The sequence below is a fragment of the Phocoena phocoena genome, chromosome 1, assembly GCF_963924675.1.
Source record: "Phocoena phocoena chromosome 1, mPhoPho1.1, whole genome shotgun sequence".
In the NCBI taxonomy this organism is placed as follows: domain Eukaryota; kingdom Metazoa; phylum Chordata; class Mammalia; order Artiodactyla; family Phocoenidae; genus Phocoena; species Phocoena phocoena.
The window spans coordinates 59,917,792-59,931,316 of record NC_089219.1 but is presented as its reverse complement, the minus strand read 5'-3'; the positions used below and the strand labels follow the sequence as shown (position 1 = coordinate 59,931,316).

At 38.0% G+C, this 13,525-nt stretch overlaps 1 non-coding gene across 1 annotated transcript; it reads right to left on the bottom strand.

The window, feature by feature from the left end:
* Positions 1 to 2,117: 2,117 nt before the first annotated feature.
* On the bottom strand, positions 2,118 to 2,281 carry LOC136140784 (U1 spliceosomal RNA). The gene has a single exon (XR_010657663.1). It is a non-coding gene; the product is annotated as a U1 spliceosomal RNA (small nuclear RNA).
* Positions 2,282 to 13,525: the final 11,244 nt, after the last annotated feature.

The following is a 13,525-nucleotide window of genomic DNA, read 5'->3' as shown; positions in this document are numbered from 1 at the left end:
CTGTTTTGTACTTTCTATAACTTTGTTGTTCTTATCTATTTAATGACACTTACTACAATTGAATTATAAATGGCTTTTTTTTTATGAACCTAATTCCACAACTAGCCTATAAAACCCTAATGAACAGGAATGTTATTCATGAGGGTGATCTGTGTTATGTAGGTTCTTAAAATATGTTTGTGGAATATGTAGTCAGAAGCAAAAGAAGTAGATGACAGTTGCAGTTTGAATTTCTAAGGAGAAATTCTGTTCTCATAGTTCTTGTGTAATAAACATGTAAGTATCATTCAGGGGTTTTGCAAAACTTTTCTGCATGTTGGAGGAAATTGCATTCCAGCAGTGTAGGACTCAATTTTGAATAGAACCTTCTTATCAGATTAAGAGTATTCTTAGAATTATCAGTCATGTTACAGAGGTTGAGAAAAGAACACACAGACTAGAACTTATGGGCCAAAGTTCAAAGGAAATTTGCTCTCAAGTTTTAGGGAAATATAGCACCATGTCTAATACATGGTAGGCACTTAACAAATCATATTTTCCCATTTGATTTAATTTGAAGCTGTCATTTGCTGTAAACAGTAAGTAAATCTAATATGTGCTGAGCACTAGTTTTGTGAATAGGGGACCGCAGTGGATGTTGAGTAAATATATTTCTATAACTGGCTCTACCACTGATTGGTTATATTACCCTGGACAACTCATTTAGCTTCTCTGGGCTTGAGTTTTCTTATCTATAAAATTATATAACTAGATTTTTTAAAAACTACATATTACCTTCAAGCTCTAAGATTCTTCGACTCTGTGGGTTTAGTGCTGTTGTACTACAGGGTACACACCTGAGGTATATATGATTTGATTATATAGGGCTTTGAAAGTCAGAAACAAAGAGTTAATCATATTGCAGAAGGCAAAATAGACTTATGAAAATATGGGACATTATAAATGTCATAGGTAGCATTAGAAATCAGTAAAAAATTGAGATATTAATTAAATTGTACTGGGACAATTGGCTTATATACAGAAAAAGTAATATTGATATCCTACCCCGCACCATATACAAAAGTAAATTCCAGATTGATTAAAGACAAAAATATGATAAGCAAAATTTTTAAACTTTTAAAAGAGAATGCAGGAGACTATATTTATGTCCTGATTGGAAAGGCTTTCTTAAATAAAGTGGGGAAACCAAGTAACAAACTACAAATGAAGGCATCAATAAGTTGACCCCATAAACAAAGCTAAAAGAGAAACCATACACTGGGAGAAGATATTTGATGCGTGTAAGAAAACAAGATTAGCATTCATTACATATAAAAAGAAATCTACAAATCAGTATGTAAAAGACAACCCATTAGATAAGAGGGTAAAGACATGAACAGAAGGCATAAAGATATACATAAAGAAAAGATGTTCAACTTCACATTTTCACACCCATCAGATTTATAAAATTAAAAGTCTGCTTATGTCAAGTGTGTGGAAATGTAAATTGAGGATGGTATTGTACTCGGAGGTGGGAATTCAGGCGGCCTTACGAGTGATTTGAGAGGAAGCTACTTAGGGCTCTGTCATTTCAGACAAAGGTTGCTGAAATACGGCTAGGAATTTAACAGATCTCCATTTTAACCATAGATTATCTAAGGCATCAAGTCATGGAGGTAGTGAGTGGTTCCTGAAGTTCATCACTTACGTATGTGTGTATGTATGTACGTATTTATTTGGTGGGGTGGGGTTTAAAAGGAAAACTGTCGTGGTGAAGTTGGTAGCTATTCAAGGCTGTAAAAGCAAGAAGGGGAATTCTGTGTTTTGCTGCTTCTGGGTAGAGGAGTGCCAGTAACAGCCCACTAGTCCTTTGCTTAGACATTCCCTGACTAGAGAAAAAGTGGAGCTAGATATACAAAACATTAAAGTTACAACCCAAAATATACTTTACGTGGCAACATAAAAAGAAGGCTCAACTGACATAAAGGGGCACCTCACCTACATTTTTCCACAAGGAAAAGAAAGTGCAGACTGAGCAACAAGCAAAAAAAATCTGGTAACAAGGAGGAAACACTAAATACACTAGAGAAATACATAAAACTACAAAATGTCTGTTTTCTTAAAAATCTTGCAAAAATCAGGGGAAAGCGCAAATGCAGTCCCCCACTACCTCAAATTATGCAGTCAAGTTTCCCACATTTGGGGAAATCAAAGAGGTCAGCACATCCGGAGTGCAATGGATAAGCCACGCCCTGGGAAAATCACCTTCATGATCATGGTATCTCCCCCGCCAGGTAAGTATGAAGTTGATCACTTTAAGAGGAAAAAAAAAAAAAAATGTATGGTAGCAAAAGAGGTAGAATGCAAATGGCTAAAAAAGAAAAACCTCAGATAACCTTATGCACGTTTTCCACTGTTTTACCATGAAACTCTTTATTTCAGGCTTGCCCTGAATTTGCCTTCTCAGACCTTATACCACTGGCAATTTTGTTTTATTCCCTTGGCATAATATTTCCAGTAATAGCTCCTCCCCAGTGGCTCTGGCTGTATTACTTCCTTCCCCTGGCTGACTGCTATAATTCATAGCATATATATACTCATATTCATAGCATAGATACATGTATCTCTGCTTAGAATTCTCTCTCTCCTGTGACTTAGCCATGCCTCCTGTTTTCATCACCCATATAATGCCAGTTTTAGTCAATTTCTGACCTCTTCTGCCACAGCTTCAGAACTGGGCTACCAGTTCCTGAGCTTAGGACCTTAAATACATAGTTCATTCTGGGAAAACATAAGAATCCCAGGCTGTTTGTAATAGCTTAGATCCATAAAAGGACATCTTCTTGAAAGGTATGTTGGGTTTATATGATGAGTGACTTGCTAGTAGACTAATGGTTTTGCAAACACTTGTTCCACCACATGAAATAACAACTTTGATTGAATCATTTGTTTTTGTCAACTGATTGTTTCTAGTGTTTCAAATTTAGCAATTACTTCTGGTTGTTTTTTTTTTTTTTTCATTTCCCTAATTCACTAAGAAAACAAGATTTATTCCCCTTCTTCATAATTTATCTTACTGTTTGTGACCCCTGCACTTTCTCTGGTAAATCAGATAGCTACATTACTTGTTTTTGTCTCTACCACCGAGACACTTTCTGTGCCACTGCTGACACCAAGATTTTTTTAGTCTGATGAATTGTTGATGTGTGAACATGTTTTGCTTTCATGACATGAACATGTATTCCTGGGTATGCAAATGGAATTAGGCTTGCTAAGCTGAATCAGGGCTGGTTCTCAAACAGTGGGAAAAATAACCATAATTTGCATGAGGAAATAGTCAGAGATTTGGTGTCCTAGAGACCTAGATTTTGAATCGTTGAGTCAGTCATTTGTGGGAAATTAAAAAAGTTAATTAAGCTTTCTGAATTTTAGTCTTATCACATATAGTGACTAAATTGCCACATTTTCTTAATTTTAAGATATCAAACATAAGACATGTCAGCAATTTAATAGCAGCATTTCACAAAAATTATAGCCTATATCAAATGCAATGCATGCATCAGTATAAAAAGGTATAAACAAGTAGATGTTTTAATAGCATGAAAATTTAATAAAGCCTATCTTGCAAGGTTTTGTAATAAAAAATAAGTTTTATTTATAGTAGGCACATCTGTGGGTATGCATGGCACAAAGTAGGCATTCAAAAAACAGTAGCTATTATTCTCACTTAACTGAAATAACATATGATATCTTGCTATTTTTAAAAAAATTAATACAAAATTAATCTGAACCCACAAAGTCTATGTCATGTCTACCGTCCTCACAATATTTCTGCACACCCCTCTGGGTTCATGTCCTCCCTGGTAGCTCTTGTTCCAAGTTCTTGCTTCTCTTGAGCTCTGACTCATCTCATTTTCTGTGTCTGTTCTCTTGTCTCACCTCTGATTTTCCTTTGATTTTTCCTCTCATTCACTCAGGCTTTTGTGTGTAAGGCAGGCTTCTTTGAATGTTTAGAGTAACTGGATTTGATCACCATAAAATATTAAAGATGACTTATAAGCTAGTTATTTTTGTTCATAAAATCTCCTTGTCTGCCTGGTCACCAGAAATTTCTTCCTAGTAATGCTTTCCTCAGACTCTGGAATTCTGCCATATTGCTTTCTTTCACCAGCATGTTCTTCATTCCCTACTTTCTCTATTATAAAAACTTGGTCATTTCTCATGCAGAGTATTTTTTTTCTCTGTGAATATTTAATTGTATCCTTTTAGTCTATGTATTTGGAGTCCTACCTCCTGCACCCAAAAGACTAACCAATATACACTCTGACATATAGAGAATTCTCTTCTTAATAAGTCTGATGCTAGTTACCAATATACTTTCCCAGACAGCTACAGTTCATGCAGGATGTATTTAATGTTGTCTAAAATGTTAAACCCAACTTTCCATCTATACTCTACCTGCACCCATGCAACTGAACATGGCTGGAGAAAAACATAAACTATGCTGACTAGTCTTACTTTAGATTTATGACCATGAACTTCAGATGTGCCCTTAATGCTGCCTGGAAATCATACTATGTTTCCTTACTCTATCCTTTGCTGCATTCTCATAAACAGCCACTTCACAATTCCTCTTTATTTAACACCACAACACTGACCTTTCTTCTTCATTCTCTCTCTTTTATTTCAGCTTGGACCTTGCCCCTTGATAATCTCATCCTATCTCATGGCTTTTAATGTTACCTATGTGCTGATACTATACACACACACACACACACACACACACACACAGACAACGAGGATCATCTCCTCCCTTACCACACTTTCCTTTGAGCTTCCTCATTTGTATCCAGCTGCCTATATGATGTCTTCACTTGGATGCCAAATGAGTATCTCAAACTTATGTCCAAAACTGCTGCTTCCTCATCCCTCCTCCACAGTTCGCCCCACTGATTACATTCCAAATCTTCGTTGATGGCAACTCTATTCATTCAGTCACCCAGGCCTAAAATCTTAAAATCACTCTTGCTGTCTCTGTCTCTAACACATGCCACCCCAAATAGCAAATGCTGTTGGTTTTATCTTCAATATATCACGAATTCAACCACTTCTTAGGGCCTTCTTTTTTATTTCACAAAACCATTTAGCTACTGGATTATTACAATATCCTCCTAATCGGTCTCTTTTCTAGTTCCTATGCCTTCCTGCAGACTCTTCTCGATAGACTATCCAGAGAGATCCTGTTAAAATACAAGTCAAATCCTATCACGCCTCCACTCAAAATGTTCCCGTGGTTCCTCAGTTTTGCAGAGTAAGAGCTAGTCCTTATAATGATCACAAGGCTGTGGTAGTCTCCACGCCCTCACTGCCTCTCTGTCCTCCTCTCCTATGAATGGTTCGTCTCTTACTCTATTCCAGCCACATCAACAGCCTTCTGCTCCTGAAGCCTAGGCCCCCTCCTCCCTGAGGACCCGCGCAGTGGCTTCTCCCTCTGCCAGAATGCTGTTCCCTCAATAGCCACACAGCTTGCACCCTCATCTCCTCCAAGGCCTTCCTCCAACATCACCTTCCACCCAGACCTGCCTTCACTACTGCATTCAAACTACAACTGCTTTCTGCATCCCAGCATTCCTGAAAACTTTTACTCATCCATTTTTCATATAAAATGTATTACTTCCCTACTTAACATTTAAGTTACTTATTTAATTTGCTGTTCAGTGTCTCATTTTCAATATCAGGATAGAAGCTTTGCATCTTTTTTATGACAGATCTTCAGTAGTTGGTGTAGCGATCGGCAAACTATAGACACTCAGTAGATATTTACTGAATGAATAAATAAATGAAAAGATAATATACAATAATTCACTAATTCATTCAATTATAACACTCAGAATGAAGCTGAGGCTACAACATGAATAAATTCTAACAACTGAGGACTTTATAGTCTATTGGGAGAGTTAAGTATATAAATAAAGGTAGCATAAAACAATAAAAGACACTGTTACAGAGTTATAGAAAAGGACTCTGGGAAATATAGAAGACTAACATGGAAAATATGGGTGACTTTATACAATGTTTTGATGGCTCATAGGATACAGCTGGGCAACGAAGAAGAAGAGTGTAATCTAAATAAAGGGGGTGACATGTATAGTACAGGGTAATGAGAGTCTTTTTGTTTTCATTTCTCTCCAATACTGTATGACTGAGCAAGCCAATTCAAAAGAGGTGTGCTCCATAGGTTAGAGATTTCTGTCTGCTGTATTCACTAGTATTCATTCACTGTGTACCCCTAGTACCTGGAACAATATTGTGCACATGGTGGATTCACAGTGTTTCTTTGTAGAGTGAATTAATGGACTTCTTATACAAAAAAGAGGGTTTTGCCAAATGAATTTAAAGTCTTTTTCAGTTCCATTATCCTAAATTACAATGAGTATGCTTTGAATTGTTAGGAAGAACCTCAGTGATTAGGCCAACCTCAGAACAAAGTGGCTATTCGAGGAAGTGGTTATCTCCCCATCCAACAAGTCTTTCACTGTTTAAAGATCTACATGACCCCTTTCCAAGACACTGTACAAAGTATTTCTGAATTTGATCAGGAGTTATGCTAATGCCTGTCTTGAGTCTGGTGCTGCAAAGGTGACTTAAAAAAAAAAAAAAAATCCATGTGGTCCTCTCAGAAGCCATACAGTGCATAAAAGAAATCTAACCTTTTGCCAGCTCTGCGCTGCCTTTGGATAAATCCTTGTTTTAAGTGTTGTTATTGTCAAATGCATTTACCTGAATGCAGTCTATCTTTTATGGTCACATAAATAATTAAATTACAACTCAGAAGCGAAACTCAGAAAAAGTATTTAAAAACTACAGGCATGGTTCTCTGTGTACCAAATATTCTCAAGAGCTAAGGAATATCAAAAAAGAAAAAAAAAAGTTAAAAAAAAGGACAACTTTCATTTTGTGGAAATTAGATATGCTATTGTTAGGCAGTGTGTACATAACTTCATTAGCAGATAGTACTTATTACGGGACCTCAGAGACACACCATATATATATATATATATATATATATATATATATATATATATATATATATATTTTTTTTTTTTTTTTTTTTTTTTTTTTTTTTTTGCAGTATGCGAGCCTCTCACTGTTGTGGCCTCTCCCGTTGCGGAGCACAGGCTCCGGATGTGCAGGCTCAGCGGCCATGGCTCACGGGCCCAGCCACTCGGCGGCGTGTGGGATCTTCCCGGACCGGGGCACGAACCCGTGTCCCCCGCATCGGCAGGTGGACTCTCAACAACTGCGCCACCACGGAAGCCCACACACTTTATATTTTTAACTCAACAAGTTTTCAAAACAGCTGAGCTTGCTCAACCCACCCCACTGTTGGAGTGTCATTTGATCACCAAAGAAGATTCACAGGACCAGGTCATGACTCTGATGCAGGAGCCCCCTGCACTGACCATCTGCTAAAGGATGGACAGTTTTATTTGGATTATTTTTACTTAGAGCTTTTGGTTCTCATTTCATCCAATGCTTACAAGTCCCCTTAGTATCAGACTCTAATCCAAATATTTGTACAGCTTTCCACTGTCTTGTTCCTTGAGGGTCTTACGGCAGAGAAAACTTTAAGCTGTTGCATACTCTTTATTTCCACTGGAATTCACCCCTACCAGGTAACCTAAACAGGATAATGTATGAACTTTTGGGGAACCCTTCTTTTGGCTTTCCCCCTTAAACCCTAAGCTAGAGCCAATCCAATCACGCTTTACTTCCTTTCCTCTTCTGAAAGGATGCATCATAGTTTATTGGTAATAAGCAGGGGCTCCAGAAACAGACTTATGTTCCAATCGTAATGCATAATACTGGCTTCGTGACCTTGGGTGTATTACCTTTTTAAGCATCAGTTTTCTCATCTGTACAGTGAGGATAATAGTACTTGCTTCGTAGTTATAATGAATAATTGAGATCATATGCAATAAACATAAAGCACCATGTCTGACTTATATACTAAGTACATTATAAGTGACAGTAAGTTTTATGCAGGACAGTCCATTCCTCACCTCAGTTATAACCTCAGTTATATCATACCAGCCACTGGATAGGATAGAGCAAAAGGCCTCCATCCTACTTTATGTTTGATCTATTTAATTTTTCTTCTAAAGATTTCACTTCCAGTCTTTCAAAATGATATAGGAAGTTCCCATATATAGCAGCCTCATTATTCAATTTTTCTTCCCATATGTTTTTGACACCAGGACATCCACATGAAATTAGAGCAAAGAGGGAGGCTTTGTGATCAACACCATTTCCCTTCAAAATGCTTATTCTTATCGAAAAACTTGTTTCTAGACCATGCAGCCATCAATGTGAAAGATTTTGAGTTACAAGTTTACATTAAAACAGAACTTAGGAAAAATAAAATAAACATGTATACAATGTTCTTTAATTGAAGATATCCAGTTAACCTGTCATTCTATGAGGAGGTTACGTTTCTGAGAACTACTCAGTAGTCTCAGGCGACAGATGCCTAGAATATTATTCTGTTGCCACTGCATAGGGCGAGAAGAGAAGAATGACTGATGGGTCCCTGGGGCTATTCAGTGATACTGTGCATTGCCAGAAATAGGACACACAGGGGACAGTGACATAATGAATATCTTTATATCAGAGGCATGCTAGTTATTCCTGTGCTATAGAAAGAGAGTAGAAGGAATCTGGATCTTCCATCTGGATCTCCAGGTGATACCATTGCCAGCTGCTGCAAACAGGTTGGTTGAGCAATGTGCTATCCCAGAATTCCACACTAGTGAGCCCATGTAGTCATTTATTCATTCAGCAAATATTTGCTGAGTGCCAGCACTTTACCAGGTGCAAAGAATACATTGACAATCAAGGCAAAAGGAATCCTTGCCTTCAAGGATGTTCTATATCAGAAGACAGATAAATGAGGAGAGCTGCTATAAAACTCAACAGGGAGATTTGATTTAGGCCAGGAAGTTGGGACCAGGGATTCCCCACTCCTCTCATTCCCATCTTCTCCCTGCCCCCTCACCCCTCATTTGTGTCTATTTGACCTACAGAATGCCTGCCTGAAGGGTGAGTTGCAGGGGGGATCTGAGCATGCTCCAAACCTCAAAGGATTGTGCACCGCAGGATCTTCATTTCCTCAAGAAGACAGTTCAGCAGAGGGACTCTGGCCCTGCATGGGGAAAGCTAGAAATGGTGAAGGGTTGGTTTAATTCAGACTTCAGTATTAGAGCTAAACCACATTCTTCAATCAGATTTATGGATCTAAAAATGGGCTGATATTTTGATAACCATCTGTCTGTCCTGAGCCTAATTTCTCAATGGATTCTAAACTTGGAAGAGAAAATAAACATGCTGTTTACTGATGTCCCTTATACCCCATCATCTTATAGCATTTGCCATATATCTGAGGAGTAGATGCAAGAAACTGGCATTTAAGAACCAAATTAATCCACTGGCAAAAAGAGAGATTGAGGTTCTTGGCTTAAACCGAGGAGGTATTGAAATTTTTTGCCAGTGCTAAAGCTAGGAAGTTTATTTGTGTGGGACTTTGCCTTTGGTTACTGAAGACGGTGACACTTGGGGTATTGCAATAACCAGAGACCTTTATGACTGAACTTGATGTGATTTAAGAAGACACATAGGGATCAGATCATAGAGGAAAGAGAGTATATGTGTCTTACCTAAACCTCATCTTAGGATAGGCAGTACTTCAATACACTGGCTTTTTTAGGTCTTGCTGGGCAGAATAATTTTTTTTCCTACATATACTGAATTTCTTAATGAAGACTACAGACGAAATCTTTAAACTCTGAAGACAGCTAATCTCAGTGAGGGCTACCGAACACTGGTATGTGTTTTGTGCCAGGCATAGGGAAGAAATGCAAGGTTATATCCTCCCAATTCTGTTTTTCTCTATGTAGATCGAGGTTCAGGACTAAGTGGGGAACAAATCATGGCTAAACCCTAGGATTCATGGAGGTTATCTTTAGGCTCCTGGGTCATCTTCCCTACTAAGAAGTTGTCTCTGCTTAGTACTCTGATTTATTGGTTACCTAAGCCTTGACCATGGTTTTTAGATTACAGTGATTCATACCTTGGTATTGATCACAGAAGCATGTTAGTCTTTATTAATTAACACTTTGAAAGGAATGAAGAATCTGGCTTCTCCTTGGACTGACATAGAAACTCCATGAAATTTTCCCAAACTCATGAGTTAAGAACGAAATACCTACATAAATACAATGGAATATTACTCAGCCATAAAAAGGAATGAAATTGTGTCATTTGCAGAGACATGGATGGACCTAGAGACTGTCATACAGAGTGAAGTAAGTCAGAAAGAGAAAAACAAATTTCATATATTAACACATACACGTGGGATCTAGAAAAATGGTATAGATGATCTTATTTGCAAAGCAGAAATAGAGACACAGACGTAGGGAACAGACATATGGATACCAAGAGGGGAAGGGGAGGGTGGGATGAAATGGGAAATTGGGTTTGACATATATACAGTACTATGTATAAAATAGGTAACTAATGAGAACCTATTGTATATCACAGGGAGCTCTACTCAGTGCTCTGTCGTGACCTAAATGGGAAGAAAATCCAAAAAAGAGGGAATATATGTATATGTATGGATGATTCACTTTGCTGTATAGCAGAAACTGACACAGCAGTATAAAGCAACTATACACCAATAAAATAAAATAAAATAAGAAAGAAAGTACCTAGATTACTCAGCTTTTAGAAGTTAAACTTGCTGAACAAATCAGAAAGGGAAAGATAATTTTAAAATATACTTATTTCTTACCATCAGAATAGTAATAGTGACAAGAAATAAAATTCAAAAAGATCAAAACGAATTAAAGAACATGATAGTTATTTCTAGATCAATAAGGATGATGAAGAGCAGAGGATAGAAAAAGAGAGTTGAGTTTTTAGAAGATCAGGGTTATTTCTCTAAAGGAGCCTGGAAAGGCAAGGTGCTGAGAAGCAGATGGCAGGTGTTTTGGTTCTCCCTAGGCCCACGTAGCTCAGGTTCAGAAGCATCAACAATATTTACAATGCGGGAAACTGTATGGTGATTCTCCGGTATAAACAAATATAGAAAAGAGGCTTCAAGTGTCAAAGAACTTTCACAAGTAGCAGTGGCAATGATCACTATGACAGAAGACAAAGACTTCTCACAAAAGAAAAGGTGGAGCCTATGTCACTCGACAAAACACACAACACGGCCCTGAATGCTAGAGGGTTAGAAGGAAAGCAGAAAGAAGAGATTTTGCATATGCCAAATGGGGAAGAATGGCATGTCTAGTAAGATCTCGTGACTGAAGCTGCCACTTGTGCTCAGTTATAATGTCTTTTAAAGAAGGCAGGGATGTCTCAAATGCCATGCTCTGAGAGTTGAGATGGTGTATATGTAGATCCTCTCCCCCTGCTCTCCCCTTACAGACGACAAACATAGCATTACAATTAAACTTATGGGAGCTTTTTCTCATAAGAGCTTAATTTCACAGCCTGTAGCCTTCAGATTACTGACATGAATTAACAGGCATCCTGGTAAATCGCTAAAACCAAGACTTCCCTATATCTCTCCTCTTCCTCAGCTACTACGTTTCTGCTTTCATTTCTGGCAACAACGTGGGTCTGGATTGTACAGAGTATAGGGTTCTGGGAACAGTATTTCTGTAGAGGCTGGAGACTGACTTGAATTTTTAAATTTTGCAGTGTGGGGTTGAAGCTGTGATATTCTTTTATGTCCAAATATTAGAAAAAACATGGCACTTAAGCGGTTTTAAGTTGGATTAATTCCACATTGACATGATTTACAAAGTATAATTTTTAGTAGAAGCAGTCTACTGAGTCCCAACTCTACCCAACAATAGCATCAGAGATCTCCCTGGGTCAGACTGAGCAGAATAAGAAATTGGGTGATTGTGATGAAACAATTTTACATACTATTTGGTCTTAACTTGTAAAGAAAAAAGAATATAACCTTTGGACCTCCTTTTGTATCCATGTTCTTCATAATCAGAGATGGTTTTTATTCAAATTTAGGACTTCTTTAGGATTGTTTTTAGAGGACACGTCTATTTGTAAATCAGAAGGAAAAAACTAAAGGATGAATTTTCTACCCAGGATTCAGAAATTTGTTCCATTCTGGCCCATTTCAAAGCCTTTCGGAGGCAAAAGCTAAATTGCCCACCAGTTGCCTGGCAGGACTTTAAAGGATGAATGTCAAAAAAAAAAAAAAAAGTATGAGTGTCTGATATTGTGAGGTGGCCTCAGGAAGGTAACAGCATTACCATCCTAATCTCTTCCCACTAGTAAACCGGCTACACCAACAGTTGACCATAGACTTAATGAATAAACTGAGTGGGTTAAAGACATAAAAAGCTGGGGACATTGGAGACAGATACTTATTCCATATTCCTAATTTTTCAAAGGGAAGGGGAATGGAGAAAGGAGAGAATTTCTACTCAACTTCCTGGGAAAGAAAGTTTTAGATGGAAGGCTCTGAGTTTCCCTCTAGCCTCAAGGGAGGAAGAGTGACTTGTCTGACACAACAGTTTGGGTGAAGAGACTCAGTTCGGTCCTCCTGTTTTTCCTCTGCTTTGGGAGCAACACTCTGGCCTGCTCTTTACAACCCCTGAAATTGGGGGATTAAGTCCAATTCAGGGAGAGTTGTAGAAGTCCATCTGGCTGCAAATTTATAATTATATTCATCAGTCAGTTTTGCTCTCTCTCTGTCTTCTGCATCTTATTTCTCAGTTGGCTCTTAACTCAAGAGATCGAGGAAGGGTTTTTATTTATTGCCTCCACTGAAACCCTAATAAGGGCAAGACTATACAATATTGGCTTTCCTGGTGAACCTTTTAAATATTTTAACAAACCTTTTAAATATTTTAACAAATATAAGTTGTTGGGCTGGGCAAAGAAATAGTGATGGTGGAATGGAGATTTCTAGGCTAAAGAGAATAGCTAAGCAAAGGCATGGCACTGATAGAGCAAATAACATAGTTAATAAACTGAAATAAATCCAATATGATCAGAGCAAAAAATGTAGCAAGTAAACGGATCTACATACTAAGGAAACATTGTGTAGAGCTTGGCTATGGAGTTGAGATTTTTGCCCTAAGGTAGGTTTGCCAGATTAAGTAAATAAAATTATAAGACTACAGGGCTTCCCTGGTGGTGCAGTGGTTGAGAGTCTGACTGCTGATGCAGAGGACACGGGTTCGTGCCCTGGTCCGGGAAGATCCCACATGCCGCGGAGCGGCTGGGCCCGTGAGCCATAGCCGCTGAGCCTGTGCGTCCGGAGCTTGTGCTCCACAACAGGAGAGGCCACAACAGTGAGAGGCCCACGTACCACAAAAAAAAAAAAAAAAAAAAAAAAAAAAAAAAAAAAAATTATAAGAATCCAGTTTAATTTGAATTTCAGATTAAAAAAACAAATATTTTTTAGTACAGGTATGTCCCATGCAACATTTGCAATATATGCAGTATGCTT